The sequence below is a fragment of the Mytilus edulis genome, chromosome 12 (assembly GCF_963676685.1).
Source record: "Mytilus edulis chromosome 12, xbMytEdul2.2, whole genome shotgun sequence".
NCBI classification, from domain to species: Eukaryota; Metazoa; Mollusca; class Bivalvia; order Mytilida; family Mytilidae; genus Mytilus; species Mytilus edulis.
The window spans coordinates 6,183,153-6,201,742 of NC_092355.1; the positions used below are offsets into that span (position 1 = coordinate 6,183,153).

At 30.6% G+C, this 18,590-nt stretch overlaps 1 protein-coding gene across 3 annotated transcripts in view; it reads right to left on the minus strand.

The window, feature by feature from the left end:
- Positions 1-17,484, minus strand: part of LOC139499559 (FMRFamide receptor-like) — an 83,311-nt gene extending 65,827 nt beyond the window's left edge. The window contains exon 1 of one of the 3 annotated variants that reach the window (XR_011658212.1): positions 17,239-17,484. The gene's annotated coding sequence lies outside the window, so the exon portion shown is untranslated. Of the gene's footprint in view, positions 1-13,379; positions 13,512-17,238 lie in introns of those variants that run through there. The other 2 variants (XM_071288288.1, XM_071288287.1) reach the window with 2 other exon arrangements.
- Positions 17,485-18,590: the final 1,106 nt, after the last annotated feature.

The window sequence follows — 18,590 nt, forward strand, 5'->3', positions numbered from 1 at the left end:
TATGAAAGACAGAAAAACAAATCACTTGTTTCGTTCAAATTGCATCTCACAGTCCTCTTGTGTCAAAAGATTTTTTCTGGAAAAACATTCACCAGAACGCTAAAATAAAACTATTGTGAGAACCAAGAAAGGTTATACATAAAATTAAGAAGATATGGTGTATGATTACCAATAAAGAAACTCTCTACCAGAGATTGAAAGGCAAGGAAGTTAATAACTATAGGTCACAGTGCGACCTTCGACAATGAACAAAGCCCATACCTGAATTCCTTGGGATATTTATGACCACAAGTGTATACACAGAAAAGCCAAATGCATCATCTGTCGGGTTTAAGGCAACCGTTTGATATTTAAGAATTGAATGCTTCTTTTTGTAACTTCATTGGGGTGTAAAAGCGTTGACCGAAGTACATTTTGTATGAAGCGCGGAAGCGCTTCATTCTAAAAATGTGCGCACGGTCAACGCTTTTACAACCCTATGAAGTTACAAAAAGAAGCATTCAATACTTATAATTACATTTTTTTAGCTAGGATCATGAAAACACGAAATTTGTCATTTTTTTTTTTCATTTAGTTCACCTGTGCGCTTTTTTATGAGACATCGTGTTATCATAAATGACAAGTTTTATTGGGTAATGCAATTGCTTAAGGAATAACACTTGATGTGCAGTTAGCCAATCAGAATAACGTATTGTGATGAAACATACATGTAATTATATGACAATGTGCTAGAAGTTCCAATTATTGGAGATTTATAAGTGATATTTCCATAAAATGATTCATTTCGTTCACACCTAAAGAGTGTAAGGACGTACATAATTTAGAAACCTTTCCCAAATTTGATTGAAAAGCGGAAACTTAAAAACGTAAAACACTTTTAAAAACGATATTTCATGACATTGTCAAAGAAACTCAGTATTTTTATATTGTGAATTTCTGTACAACATAATTCTTTTATACATTTCTTTTCTATTCTTTTCATTTTTGTTAAAGGAATCAGCCTTAGAATGGGGGAGGGTATAGCATATTTAAATTTAAACTATTGGACGTGTGGCAAGTTCTTTTGTTCTACCTTTGAGACAAACGTTTAAATAATTTGTTTTTTTATTGTTTTTTTCTAATCTTTTTTAGGAATATTTAACGTTCCCAACAATTAAAAAAACCTTTTATTATTGCAAAATTACCAATAATAGCAGTTAGATCTGCACATTTTACGCATTTGACACATCGTCTAGTTACAAAGTTAAGCCTCCTCGGGACACGTACGTATATGACGTTAATTATCACTGTACTAGTATACATATTTTTTTAAGGAGGCCTCTGGGTGCGGGAGTTTCTCGCTACATTGAAGACCCATTGGTGGCTTTCGGTTGTTGTCTACTCTATGGTTGGGTTGTTGTCGTTTTGACACATTCCCAATTTCCTTTCTCAATTTTATTTGTATGTTTAAATTTTATGGCGATTTCATGTGCGTTGCTTTTTATATTTAACACTATTATTAGTTATCGGTTTTAGGTGTAAAAAAGAATCATTGCTCTCGCACTGTGAGGTAATTATAACTGAAAGTAAAACTCTTTCGTACATGAAAACTCTCAACGGCTGTTAAAATGTCTTTAACTTGTAAAAAACCGACGCCATAACAAATTTAAAAGTCGATTAAAAATAAAAATTCAATTTTTCCCGGCGAATGAACTAAATGTCATTGTTAAAAGTGATAAATTGAACAAAATGATGTAGTTTAATCGTGCAAAATAACATAAAAGAAATATTACCTGTGCAACAGTCGTGATGTTTTGTAATAATTCAGTTTTTATTACTTTATATTATTGACTTTCTTCAATTTTTTTCAATTTCATCAGTGGGACGGCATTTTTTTTTCGCCGCCAGATTAAAGGCATCAAGGTAGTTCGGTCAGTCACGTAAAAGCCGATCCAAATCATAGACTTGCAATTTGGATTCTCCAATTAACAAACGACATGTGAGAGAAAGAGAATGGACCAGTCGATTCAGAAGAGTGTTTTCGGAGAGTGATGTTTTCTCGCGTCCTGTAACTTTGTACGTTTAAAATCCAACTCAGATGGTTAGTATAGTTCAAATCAGGGTTTATTTTCATATTCATTATCATTTTCTAGTTCTAAATGTGCATTTAATTTGCAACTGGACATTAAACAGCACAATCTCTACTTTCCATCTAATGTTCGAAGGGATGCAAACGGTGAATTGTAAAAATAAAAATGGTCTTTAACAATTTTGCACTACTTATGTCTTAGAAACAAAATAAAAACCACCGACTGAAACTTGCAACCTCAGTATTGACTGGCTAGTGATTACAGTAGTATAACTAATTCGACCACTTGCATTGACCACCGAAGCCCCCGTCAAGTCAAAGACGCATTTAATATACAGTTGTATTGGTCTCTGAAATATATATATATATATGCTGCTTTTAAAACTCTTTTTGTGTACTCAATTTTTAATATATATATATACGTGTTTGTCTACAATGTATAGTTTATTTATCTCGGAATATAGATATACACGTGTTTGTCATGTGACTTTGAGGAGTCTGTAATTGATGAAACATATCGCATGTATAATTTTACTATTTCCCCCCAAGATAATAACAACTATGAAATATATATATATCTATATATACACGTGTTTGTCTACAATGTATAGTTTATTTATCTCTGAATATAGATATACACGTGTTTGTCATGTGACGTTGAGGAGTCTGTAATTGATGAAACATATCACATGTATAATTTTACTATTTCCCCCCAAGATAATAACACAATGGTTCCAATAGTCTTTTGCATGAATGAAACTACCTGTATTGTCAATAATTCATTCAGGCAAATACGTATTTGTGTTTTACTTTGAAATATTATTAGAAATTAAATGCCCTGGAAGGTTTCGTGCGTTTTATTTTCAATTTGAAAAAGGTTAACCATTTCTCTAGGCACGTTATAAAATGTATAAACCTACACAGATTCTTCGAAATAGAAATGACAACTATAAAATATAGCAAGGCATGGATACATAATTTATGACTACTATGTTATATGGATTAAAGATTAACAGATTTGTCACTAACTGAGAATTGAAGGATAGCAATGTCTTTTCAATCCAGTTTCCATTTATATAAATCACCATTGAAGCAATAATAGTTAAAGCATAATTTACACTATCTATGAGACTTTGAGTCGTACTAAAACATTGTTATACTTTTCTTAACATTCCCTATTCACCTTAATCCCTCGGTTTTATTGCGCACGTACAGTGTCGTGTATGTTTCTATCAAAGTGTTTGTACTGCTTTATTACAGCATTATGTACTACGTTGTATGACAAAACCCTACTGAAATAAAGAATGCTAAGCTGGAATGGGTTATTAAATTTTCAATACTAAACTTGTCAATGAGACAACAAAACGTCAATGAGACAACAACACGTAAATGAAACAACAACACGTCACTGATACAACAACACACCAATGAGATAACAAAACGTAAATGAGACAACAACACGTCACTGATACAACAACACGTCAATGATACGACAACACGTCAATGCTACAACAACACGTCAATGATACAGCAACATGTCAAAGATACAACAACACGTCAATAATACAACAACACGTCAATAATACAACAAAACGTCAATAATACAACAACACGTAACTGATACAACAACACGTCAATTATACAACAAGTCAATGATACAACAACACGTCAAAGATACAACAACTCGTTAATGATACAACAATACGTCAATGATACAACAACATGTCAATTATAAAACAACATGTCAATGATAGATCAACATGTCAATGATACAACAACACGTCAATGATACAACAACATGTCAATGATACAACAACATAATAATGATACAACAACACGGCAATGAGATAACAAAACGTCAATGAAACAACAGCATGTCAATGATACAACAACACGTCAATGATGCAACAACACCTCAATGATACAACAACACGTCAATGATACAACAACACGTCAATGATACAACAACATGTCAATGATGCAACACCACGTCAATGATACAACAACATGTCAATGATACAACAACACGCCAATGAGATAACAAAACGTCAATAAAACAACAATACGTCAATGAGATAACAACACGTTAATGAGACGACAACACATGAAGGAGACAACGAAACGTCAATGAAGCAACAACAGATGACGGAGACAACAGCACGTCAATGAAACAACAACACATCCTTGAGACAACAACTGATCACAGAAACAGCTATCCACTTGTATTTTTGTACATCTGATGGGTTAAGCCTTTTACAACTGATTTTTACAAGTTCGTTCTTATGTTGTACTGTTTTACCACTGCCCCAGGTTAGGGGAGGGTTGGGATCCCCCTAACATGTTTAACCCGCCACATTGTTTATGTATGTGACTGTCCGAAGTCAGGAGCCTGTAATTCAGTGGTTGTCGTTTGTTTTTGTGTTACATTTGTGTTTTTCGTTCATTTTTTTATTTAAATAAGGCCGTTTGTTTTCTCGTTTGAATTGTTTTACGTTGTCATATCGGGGCCTTTTATAGTTGACTATGCGGTTAGGGCCTTGTTCATTGTTGAAGGCCGTACGGTGATCTATAGTTGTTAATGCTTGTGTCATTTTGGTCTCTTGTGGACAGTTGTCTCATTGTCAATAATACCACATCTTCTTTGTTATATAGATATGTGAATATCCTTTGAGGATTAGAAGTATCATTTGTGATACCTATCCATTATTTACATTGAGATTGTATTATACTTTTAAAGATTTAAATCAGTCAATAATACTCTGTAAACAGGAGACCACTTAAGTAATTTGGTATAGTGTAAACAATTTCATGATATATGAATTGCCTTATATGGTTGACTAAATTAAAGTTGCAAGTTCCTTTTTTATTTGTAAAAAAGGTTTATATTTTACTCGCTTCGTATAAATACTTGTAATCAATAGAGAACATATTAATCATACAGCTGTCATAAGAAAACAATATGTCTAAAAAAATGTGACTGATATATAGACTTTTCTCTCGCATTATAATGAAACTTACACGAGATATACACGTGTTTGTCATGTGACTTTGAGGACTCTGTAAATGATGAAACATGTCACATGTATAATTTTACTACTTTTCACCCCGAGATGATAAAACAATGGTTTCAATAGCCTTGAACATGAATGATATATACTGTTTGATTAATTATTCATTCAGGCAAAATAGTTATGTGTGTATTACATTCATATATTTTAGAATTTATACGCCTTGGAAAAATTCTTGTTTTTAAAAAAAGGTAAATCATTTCTCTAGGCACGTAATAAAATGTATAAATCTACAGATATTTCAAATAGAAGCTATAAACCGATGAATGGATATACATGTTATGACTATTTATTATATTGATGAAAGATAATAATCAGATTTGCCATTTAATGAGAGTAACGGGATTTTTTTTGACAAAAATTGTTAATGAATCACGACATTAAGCTTAGTCTCGACTTACCGAATAATGTCTTTTAATCGAAAAAATATCATCAATTAGCGCGCCCTTATGACGGCATTTCCAGATAGAATGCTCGCCTTAATCCCTGCACTATCAAAGTGTCAAGCTTAAGCATCTACAGTTTCGCATTTAGCAGAGAGTCTAGAATTATTTATGTTCCTGGTACGACTAAAGGGTGAATGATTTACTTTTTAGATTTTAATTTCTAGAATATTAGTATCTGGTGTAAAATTATTTTAGTCATTCACTCAACATGTGTGCCTACATTTTGGAAAGGTGGTGATGGAAGTCACATGATTAGATATAACGAACTACACTATCTTGGAACTTGCTTATTTTAAATGACACAAGTTTTTCCAAAGTAAAACTATACTTTAAAGTTTAAAACTGTTTTACGTACGATCATTTAAGGTTGCGTAAATATATTGCGTTTATTTTTAAATGATTTTTATCAAATTTAATTTCTAATAGCATGCACCACTATAAAAGCGCAATGTGGTTAATATTGTATGCTTAATAAACACACTATATATGTAACTTAGTTTTAGTCGTAATAAACCATTGCTATTATTCATTTAATATTCTCTAGTAAGCCAAATACTTTGATTTTATTTTATCAAAGCTTTGTTATTGCTTTATTGTTGTATTCAGCGGAAACATGTATCAAGTTGCATAACAAAACTTACTCGGATTTTAAATGTTTAGCTGGGATGGACAATTGAATTTTCAACAATTAAATGCATGCTTCATTTCAATGTCAAACCACGTTATCAATAATACACTGAATGCTAAAAATAAGTGCACTTTAAATTAATTAATTTTATCTGAAATTTTAGGAACACGTATTTAACAAATATATTATAATTCAAGAATAAGGAAAAGAAGATGAAACCTGAGACAGAAACATATAAATCAGACGGTAACCCGTTAATGAAACGGCATCGTGACCAGATGACATCAACCCGTCATCGAGACAGCAACATGTCAACGAAAGAGCAAACATGTCAATGAGACGGCAACACGTCAATGACACATCAAAACATCATGGAAACATCAACATGTCATTAAAACAGGAACATATCATACGACAGCAACACGTCAACGAAAAAGCAACACATCAATGTGACAGCAATACATCCATGTGACAGCAATACATACATGTGACAGCAACACGTCCATGTGACAGCAACACATAAATGAGACAGAATTGGATCAATGAAAAAGCACACCATTTTGTTTTCCTTTAATGTTATCTTTGTAAAGTAATTATTTATAAATGTGATGCTCTGCGTTCGCTGGTGAGAATAGTACTTTATTTGCAAGTATATCACATCTATTTATTTTGTAAAGCATAGATGTTCCAGTGTTCATGGGCGCTTTATACTCCTAGAACTGACTGAAATATGATTACAGGATACGAGAATCCCAAATCTTCATGATTAAGATTCTAAGATTAAAAGTGAAGATGATTATAATGTATGCGTAACTTTATCATTCCCTCTACCTTTGTCAAACTCTTGTTACGTTTGTAAAGGAATCATAAACAGGATTTTAATAACATTTTTACAACTTTGTCTCGCTGTTTTGGTTTGAAAGTTAATTTTCAGAATTGAGCTTCTTATGCTAATAGTCACGCTAGCAGTTAACAAAACATATCGTATACTTAAAATGTTTTACTGAAAGAACTCATTAAAATTGTAAACTTCATTTGCTAGAAAGAAAATCAAATTTTAAAATACGAATTACAAATTGAAAAACAAATATAACCATGTTTGCCGTTAAATGAAGTCTTCATTGATATTCCCTGTCATAGGCGTAATAAATGTACCAAATCGTTCTCATAAGTCGTGCGTATGGACACCAAATCCATCTCATTAGTCGTTCACAGGGACACCAAATCCATCTCATTAGTCGTGCGTATGGACGACACATAAATACTTTATGTCGTTAAAATTGTTTTGAAATTCAAAAATAACAAAAAAACAAAAGATTCCTCTTAGTTTAATCATTATTGGCTTTGCTCACTAGAAGGCCGTATGGTGACCTGTTAATAACTCTGTCATTTCGGTCTTTAATGAAGAATAGTATCATTAGCAAGATATTGCTATAGGTAAGTATAATCATCGTTTCAGTAATATTTTTTAAACTATTTTATGTGAATTTTTAACATTGTGTATAATTGCCTGTATTGATATATATCTTTGAGCAAATGGAATAGTTATAAACTGAGAAAAATGTCATCATGATGAACGGATTAAAAAAAGTGAATGTAATATCTATTAATAAGACAAATGTCCTTAGATACAGGAAACTTTTTCGAAGGACTTAAACGTATGAACAGTTAACGGAAAACTTAATGTCAACCGAATTGATATATTTCAAAGCCTTAAAAGCACACAACCTTCATCGAACGTATTTCTCACTTTTCATTAATAGACACTTATAATGTCTTATGTAATACAAAACCTCGCTTTAACCCCTTCTTTCATTTGCAAAGTGTCTTAACTAAATCAGAACCTTCACAGCCGTTCACTAATTATTCAAATTAACGTCGTATGAAGAAGGGTTTTAACAGTTTACACTGACGTGGTTATATTAAAGTAGATATTTTAATTGGAACATTTTTATGAACTATTCGTTCCTTTGATTGACACTTATATTGAAGAAAAAAATTAACCAGCTACCAAAATTAATTACCATAATTAACAAATTCTTGAGAGGTTATACATCATAATGTTATCCCCAGAAATACATATTGATGAGAGAGAGAAATTTGAAAAACAGTCCACAATGCGCTAACAAGAGTAAAGAGATTCTGTATTCTACAGATAGGAATTAAACATCAAGCAAACCATCATGTACATGGAATTTAACACACACACAAAATCAGCTTTTATTGATTAATAATCGTAATATGTATGCATCTGTGAGGCTAATAATCTTCAGGAATATATCATAGAGTGTAAAAGTATCTAAAGCTGCGTTTGTACGCAGTGTATTTAATATTCTACGACAAGATCTTACCACAAATTGGTTGCTAAACTGAGTTATTATAACTAATGATGTTTTTAGTTTATCAATTGTCAAAAAGCTTTTTACTTCTTGATTTGATTCGCGCCATAATTACACTGATGATGGATAAATCAAATTTAAAAAATATCTTTAGCTTCGTAATCAATTCTTAATTCTGTTTGATTACATTAATTTGAATCATTTTTCTTTTTTATTAAGAGAGATCATGTAAATATTCAACGACCCATAACTTCCAAATTAACATTAAAACACTAAGTCTACGCAGCATAATTGGAGAGACGGGACCAAACATCAAACTATTAAAAGTCCCGGATTAAATTGGCGGCAATTTTATATATTTCAGAAATTCATTTACGTAAATAATTAGTACAACTGTTATACAAATACGCTTGAATTTGATTATTAATTATAAGATAAGTCTAGACTGGTTTTAAAAGTGATTTAATCAATCTATATGATTATTTTGTGATACTTATGATATCGTTGCTAAATATGTGATGTTAACAGCAGTAAACTAGTGTTAGCGTTGCTCAATTTAAGGATGTTTACAAAAGTACATTGATTATAGCTTTGCTGAATTTGCGATGTTTACGACGGTATACTAGTGTTCGCTTTGCTAAGTTTTTGATGTTTCTCTGGTGTGAGCGTTGCTTTGTAAGTGTGCCTTTGCTTAAGATGTCTGCCGTACACAACTTAATTTAACGTACTTTGTTAGTGTACACATGCATGTGTATGTATTATGGCATTAAATGGCTTACCATTTCATTAACGTTGCAAGTTTGCCCGTATTACGATTTTTAATATTTATAAAAGGTGAAAAACAGTAAAAGTAATAATCAGTTTTAATTAAATTTTGTAGGGAAAACAATCATCTGTTAAATTAAAATCTTAAAATTTATGTGCTTGATTTTATTAATACTCCGTTCCTTAGCCTTGGTTTGAAATTAATTGCCTACAGATAGCTGAGTGCATTCAAATGGAATTATGCACTTTTCTGTGACAATTTTCAAACTCAATATTGCAACACTGATTTGAAATTTGATATAAAATATTGCAATGTCGTTTCCACTCGATATTATTAATGTTTAGTCGTTAAATTTGATATTTCATTTTTTTAGAATAAAAGTTGTATAATGAAATCCTTAAACTCTTCCTATTTCAAAATGTAGTGCTCTATAAAATTCGATCATCTAATCAGAACTGAACCCATTATGAGAATAAAATTACAAAAGAACATTACAGTAAAAGGGTGTAATTCACATAACAAAATGACTGTACTTAGTCAGGTATATCACACTTGTTGTCCATTCGATTGATGTGTTTCACCTTCTGATTTTGCCATTTGGTTAGGGACTCCCAATTTGAATTTTCAGTATAATTGTGATTTCACTTTTCAAAACTTCTAGTATACCCTCATACTTTTCGATACATTCACTGAGATCATAACAACGACTAGATAACAGTTTTTCCTGACTAAACATTTTTTTACATAAATAAGACCGTTAGTTTTCTCGTTTGAATTGTTTTACATTATCTTATCGGGGCCTTTTATAGCTGACTATGCGGTATTGGCTTTGCTCATTGTTGAAGGCCGTACGGTGACCTATAGTTGTTAATGTCTGGGTCATTTTGGTCTTTTGGTGGATAGTTGTCTCATTGGCAATTATACCACATCTTCTGTTTTATATAGTAAGTATTACGTTTTATAAAGTGATGTACATGTAGTTAATCACTCCAGTATCAGCTGTTTTTCTTATTGGTAATAAACATGTGTTGTTTGAGGTATTTTTGGCTCATAGTTTTTTGAAATCCTCTTCGCCATCTTCTCTTTTCTTTGATAAATTTAAATCATTTTATCAAATTGAATACTTATCGTTTAAAAATCTAACTTTCAGAAACAAACTACTAAGCAATTGCAATAAAAGCTGCACATATTATAAAAATAAAAGTCAAGTTTTTTATTTCGTTAATATGTGCATGATGTGTGGACAGCACACCATGACTGAAATTTGCATTTCTACATTGTCTTAGCGATTAAGATTTGCATCTTTTCCTTTATAATGTTAAATTTGTTCGTTGGTATTGACTTACTTAAATTAAATCAGATATTGATTATGATTTAAACTAAATTAATGTGTAACGCTCAGTGTCAGATAGCATAACAGGACGATGCCATCTTAATGTTGTGCTTAACACTAAAAAGGAAATAAATCTGTAAAATTCAGTGGTACTTTTTAATCAGGTTCTTTTGTTAAGGAAATATTTAGCCCCTCAATGATTAAATTGATGTTTGTCAAACTGCTATGTACTAGTTTCCAATGAATTTTTTCCGATAAAATGTGTTTTACAAATTGTTTGAAATTTTTATATTTTTGTCAAAGGATCAAAGTAAATATTTTGTCCAAATTTTATGAAAATTAAACGAGCGAAATTAATTTAAGTCCTGGTGTTTAGTACCATCTTAATTTGATTTAGAATTGACGGAGGAACCGAAACAACAAATGTTCCCATTCAATTTCACACCTGAGGTGATCGTGGAACAACGGGTTCATCGTGGTAAAATAAATTATGAAAAAAAATCAGTGCTTTATTTCATACATTATTTCTTTTTCTGAACTGATTATTACGTGGCGAACATTTATCTTGTTAATACGTGTCCATGCGTTTATGAAACTGTCGTAGTTCCTTATCTTCATAGTCTCATGTTTATGTATAGAGATATTTCGATAATATAATTTTTTTTATGCTAATCAGTTTTAATTTTCAATTATTATCGAACTTTTTTCTTCCATGCTATATGGTCGTTTCAATTCACTGTACAATTTACAATAAATCCAATGTTAAAATGAGCATTTATCATGGAATGAAAGAATTATTGTTTTCAATCTAAAACGAAAGCCTTCCATTCCGATGACTAACTTAAATTTTCATCATGAATTACTAAACCAATATTGAAATCGAATTAATCTTAGCTTTTAAGAGCACTTTGAAGAAAGAGGGGAATAACAATTCTTCACAACAAATGCTGGTGAAATAATAATGGTTAATCCGGCTGACTGCCATTGGCGATTGCCAAATAAAATTGATCACAAGATGTAACAAAATGGATCTTAATTTAAATTTAATACTAAACATAAAAATATAAACTTGTGGCCCAGATGTTATGCCAAAAACATAAGGTGTCAATATCTTATTTGTACACCAGATCCGGATTTCGACAATAAATGACTCTTCAGTGATGTTAGGGATCGAAACGGTATTTGGAAGGCCATTTACTCTCAATTTTAGATAGACTCATATATATATATATATTTACGAGGAGTTCTTAGTTACACAATTCAATTCATTTCAAGTTGAAAGTACACAATTTCCCCTACTTGAAAGCGGTGGGATTAATTTCACGTTACTATAACATGAATATACGAAGAGTGTATTCATAGAGGTAACTTAGTTAAAAATTTAATTCATTTCAAGGTGAAAGTACGCGTTATCTCCTACTTAAAGGCGGTGACATTAATTGTACAGTACACTGGATATATTTACGAAGGAGTTCATTCTTAGAGGTAATATCGTTACAAAGTTCAATTCATTTTAAGTTAAAAATTCGTGTTACCCCAAACTTAGAAGTTGTGACATTTATCGTGCGGTACTATAATATAGGTTAACAAAAATTTTCAATATTGGCCACGAGCATCACTGCAGAGCAATGTATTGTCGAAATGCGCATCTGGTACCGTTAATGTTACTAATGGTAATTTAGTAAAAAAAATATCCATTAATTTCAATGTAAATGTACGTGTCATCCCAAACTAATAAGCTATGACGTTTATCTTACTGCACTACAATTTACATTTCCGAAAAAGTTCGTTCGTTGATGTAACTTAGTTACAATTTTCAATCCATTTCAATTTCATTGTAAGCATTATACCTAACTTAGAAGTTGTGACATTTATTTAACGGTACTATAGTATGAGTAAACAAATAATTGGTCCATTCTTTGTGGTTGTTAAATAACAAATTTCAAATCATTTTAAGGTGAAATGGTGCGCTGTCCAATTAAAGAGGTGATTACATGTAAATAACTCTAATATAGTATAAATGTATGAACGTAATTCTTTGAGGTAGTTAGGATACGAAATTCAATTCATTTTATAGGTTACGTTACACATTTGGCCTTATTAGAATAAGCGTTGACATTCATCTTAGAATACATGAAAATAATAATGATAATAATAATTATGATCAAAATTACTAAGTACACTCATTTTTATTGTTAAAAATATCTTGATTCCAAATTGCATTGTGAAGTGTTGATTTTAAAGAATATAACAATCTTATTGCCATATCTGCTTTTCTAAATATCCGGAAATATTCGCACTGATACCTTTTTGACTTTTGTCAGTCTTAAAATAAATTCACTAAAATTTAAGATCATTTGAAAAAAGTTTACGTTGACCCTATATGAATTAAAGTATTTTCAATAAACAGCTTTTGAATCATATATCTCCTTATATGTTAGGTATTTATAATGCCTGGAACGTTGTTTTGTAAGAATATTCTTGATGAAAATAATTTAAGAAAAACTTTCGTACGTTACAAATTCATATCTTTATTTTATTTTTTTCAATAACTATAAAGCTTAATTTTTATTTTAGCATATATTGAAAATACTTAATATATGATATTTTCTGCAATATATATAAGTGAACAATTTTAAAACCCGGTCTTAATATTAATTAAAAAAAACAAGATAAAAAATTTAGAATATTCTTACATAAATATATTTACATGTAAAACAAAATGTATTACCTTTGCAGTTACGTCCACAATCCAATTTTATCCTTGATAATCACGGCTTGTCACAGAACCATAAAAATAGTTCTAATAATCAACAAATAATTAAATACTACTTTCTATCAGAGTTATCCATTAACGGAGTAGATTCCCAGTAGACATAAGAAACAGTTTCGATTTAATGAAAAAGTACAAACATTTGTGCAAGCTAAGCACTAATTGTAAGCCTCGTATCTTTGATGAGTTTATAATAAGGTATATAGGAGAAATACATTAAATATTATCGACGGAATATTACTCCTTGTTTTCACAACTGGCACTAATCGGAATATAGATATCGCTATCTACAGCTATTGGTTAAATGCTTCTGTCACTGATTCCGCTTACTACAGCAGTAGATAAGTAAGATAAGAGATTTGATATCATTGATGTTTGGTAGTTTCAAAAGCATGATGATGTAAGAGGAGAAGTGCTCACAAACAGTTTTAACAATGTTAACAATTGTTTCCCAATATTAAACACAGATTACTGATTGAAGTTACTGGTTCCTTATGTAGGACAGTAGTAACTGGTTCCAAATGATGAACATAAGTTACTAGTTCCAAATTTTAAACAGTATAGAAATTACTGAATCACAATGTAAGACTGCATTTCTAAAGCTGATATTTGACATAATAACTGGTTCCCCATGTTGGACACAAATAACTGGTTCCCATTTTCAGATAGACGTGATATATGGATTTATATGCATCCAATTGTAAGATAATAATTGGTATTTTTCTTAATGAGATTTTAATATTTTCTTATTCCTTTTTGCAGTACATAATCACGTTTTAACTTTCCAATATGTTGCAAGTCATATTGAACACGATAAGGATCAAACAGATTTATTTTAGAAGAACAATATAATTCACCTTCATTCTTTAATGACAACCATTTAAATTGAAATAAAAGGGAGAACTCTTTATAAAACAGATTTGGTTATTGCTAAAAGAGTTTTGAATTAGATATTTTGTTTCTGTGTCAATCCAAAAAATGCAATACAAGTCAGTGTTTTACACAAATGATACCCGATTGTTTCTGTTCAGTATATCTATATTTGTTGCATTTATATAATCATAGATTCTAGTGCATCCAGTGTGATGCGATATTTATCACTCGGGACAGTTACATTTTCATATATAAAACACTAGGCTCTCAGATCGTTTTAAATATTTAGAATTTAACTGTCAAAGGTTATATTGCACGAAATAAAAGGTGAACTGTAGTTTGTTTTGTAGGTTTCGTATAACAACTCAATTTACAAAAAGTTGCAAACGTTGCACATTTTTTTTTCAACCCAAAATAAGATATCATAATTAGATGTATTGATATTTAGTTACTTAAGGTTGATGTTTAGCCGATGCAGATCGACCTTGTAAGTTATGTAACCAACACCAAACATCAAATTCTCCATATAAACTATCATCAAAATGATCATTATACAACAAATACCCTGAGAAGTTGGTATATTGCTTCATGATAAAAGATCAATTTCTAAATAATTTAACTTGTTTACGTTCTTTCAAAATATCATGGATTGTATTGGTGCAAACAAATAATATAACGTATTAAACATGTAGTTATAAAACTCTGATGTTTATACAATATGTAGTTATTATGTTAACATTTAAAAAAAAAAACCAAATGTACCTTTACCAGCTATTGTTACTTGCATTCAGTTTGTATTCTAGGAAAAGTGATCGTGGTTTCTATTATATCATGACATACGACGAACATGCATGCTACATATAGTATACAAATTACCTGACATTTTAATGTTTACTTTCGTGAAAACCACATGAGTATATAATGGTGATTTATTACTTGAACGGGTTCTTTTTAGATGAAAGGAGTTGCAATGACAATTTATTACTTGATTTAATTCTTATAAGATGAAACACTATTAACGTCAAGGCAACAGCTGAAGAATCTTGTTTCCTCAAATCTATACGAGGCCACGCAGTGCTATCAATATTTTATGTTTTCTCGTGTAAACGAATTCACGCACCTTCGTGAATTCTATATTGAAATATCTGAAGAGGTTTGCCGACGCCACATGGTTCACATTTTGGTTTTATAGATAGGTATTTTACAAAGATTGAAAAAGTCTAAACTTCAATTATCTCTAATTTTAGGAATAGAAAATGAGGCTTTAACTAGTTTACCTTTCAAACCACGAACATTTTATACTGAACTAAGATATTACAATATTTATCGTAACTATACCTACAATTAAAATAAATCAAAGACCCACATGGTTCAAACAATTTTTAAGGTTAACAATATTATACTAGTATTTTAGTTGGTATTATGACTTAGAGCATTAAGGTTGTACAATTCTTAACTAATTTGTTGAGCTATCACTGTCAATTCAAAATGCCAATGCAATATTTATGTAATAATATTTTTCGTTGGCTAAAAGTCACCATCAAATCCACACTTGACCAGTCTTAACTAAGGAGGGACCAACGATTTTAAATTGATTGGATAAAAACATGTCTGATTACTGTAATATAATCGAAAATTTAACAATATCTAACTCAAAAGTTGATGTGATTTTATTCAAATTTGAATCATTGGGGTAACGCAATACCTTACGATTGTGAGTTTTCATGCGTATGACGTCACGTTTAGCCTTGACGTCTTTGTGCTTTAATCCTTCAAGAAATTTTGCGGAATTTATTATTTTATTTCAAATGTCTGCATTTTTATAGCTCAAATGTTATGTTCTTTTTTTTGTAATGCATTATCACAGAGTTGGAATAACTTTTGAAGTGTTGCCATTGTCAACTATGATTTGACGGTCGAACAGTAATATATCCGCTACGAGTCGCCAGTAAAACTGCAATTGCGACCGTCAAATAGCCAATTGATGGTAGCAATTCTTCAATTACAGTACTGTTATACATTTATTCGAGGGTCGAAAAAGCAGGTTTGTGGTTGATAAGGAGAATCAATGTCATACTTGATAAGAATTGTAACTTAATGCATAGAAAAAAAGGAATAGTAAAATACGTGAATCAGCAAGCTCAAATGACTATTACATTTTTAGATGATTTAAATTTTAAATATCAAATAAAATTTTAAAAAGGTTACATATAAAAATAAGGAGATATGATTGCCAATAAGACAATTCTCGACCTGACACCGAATCACGTAGAATATTAACAACGAAATCAAGTTGTCAATACAATGAAATTTTTTGCGACTGTCATACAAGTGGACTGTTGCGCTGGCCATAAAAACAGGTTTCATCAACTTTTTTCTACATAAGAAAATGATTTTACCAAGTCTGGAATATGACGTTGTATGTGTTTGAGCTTTTGATTTTGATATTTGATAAGGGACTTTCCCTTGAAACTCCTCAGCGTTTTTGCGATTTGACTTTTTACCAAGACTTTTAGAAAATTGAGCAACCTTTTACCATCTTATTAAAAGTCAGAAGGAAATAAACAAGAACTAATCATAAAATTAAAAAATACCAGAAAACATTCCTATGTGAGAACATAAAAAAAACAGTATGTAATTTGCAGACTCTAACCTGCGTTTTGTTAAGTTTAAAAAACAGTGCATGGTGAAACGTTACCATAATAGTATTTAAAGTAATGTTTTTTTATATAACACTTACCCAAACAATCTGCTATAGATTTTGTTAAGATACACACTTTATGATGTTTTAAGTTTTCTTAGAAATATTGTATAGTTCTCTTTTTTATCGTTGATCTATACAAATTTAAAAGTCACATTTACCTAATACATCGTTTCACTGTGGCACTGATAAATGTAACACTTTTATTTCAAAATAAAATAAAAAAAAAATCTTAATTCTTACCTGTCTACGTATAAACAAAAATATCCAATAATACTTGATATTGACGTTTGTTCTAATTACATAACACAAATCAGGCAATTATAACCTTATCAAATAATTGCGTAAATATTTTCCTAACATTAATTCATAGCTCGATTGCAAGAATGATACTGAATTGAAATAGTATTGAAAATACTTTTCTTGCTATTCCCAGTTCATTAGATCGATAATAACTGACACCTGCCATAGATATGAAATACTATATATAATCTTGTTTTATTAATTCATATACATATATTTATTAGCCCAAACAGTAGGCAGATCCGATCATTACAGATGAAGATGTCAGTCAGAGGGAAAAAGATCTTGTTTAATACCAGTGTAATGTACAGTGGATTAGTTTTGGTTATTTTTGCGCCAATTGAGGCTTGATATTTTATACCTATGTGGTGATTTGTTTTACTAATATAACAACATATGTTCTACAATAATCTTCACAGCAAGGCTAATGTACTGAAATAATCTACACAATAATACAGAAATAAGTTCATTTATTCAAAGGTCATATAAAGTTGTTTTACCACAACATTCACATTTCTGCACTATTAAATGAACTAACATATACTTTTTTTCTATTCTCTTAACTTTTTTATTCGAACGTCACTGGTGACTCTTTTGTAAAACGCTTGTCTGGCGTACACAATTGTATTATACTGGTATATATGAAGAGAGTTTGATCCTTAATTTCAGAACAATTTTAAACTAATGATGAAAAAAAATGTGATCAATCGACGTTTTTTGCGTCAGCTTATTATCACGAAAGATTAATAAACCTACCAAAATTTCAAAAATCAATGCATCATTTAACGCGTATATTAATTTGTTATTCTCATAAGATTTTGTCTAATGCTAAGTCCATTTCTGTGTGTGTTACATGTTAATGTTGTGTCGTTGTTCTCTTATATTTAATGCGTTTACCTCAGTTTAAGTTTGTTACCCCGATTTTGTTTTTTGTCCATCGATTTATGAGTTTTGAACAGCGGTATACTACCGTTGCCTTTATTTAATGCAATATGATAGTACAAAAACAAACAAACAAAAAAATTTAAACGTTGCACAAAACTACGCAATAAGCTAGAAATGTAAGCCTTCTAAATTTAAAAAAACAGTTACAACTGCCTAAACGCAGCAAAGTGAGGCGGACTTAAATTTAGTCTATATGACACATTTTGAAGACGAATCGTCATAGAATAACAGAAATAATCACTTTACTCTGTAACGACAAGATAATATTAATATAAAAAAATGGAAAACATAAATAAGCACCAAATGTACCTACAGTATATACAAAAATAATACTTGAATTAAACAGA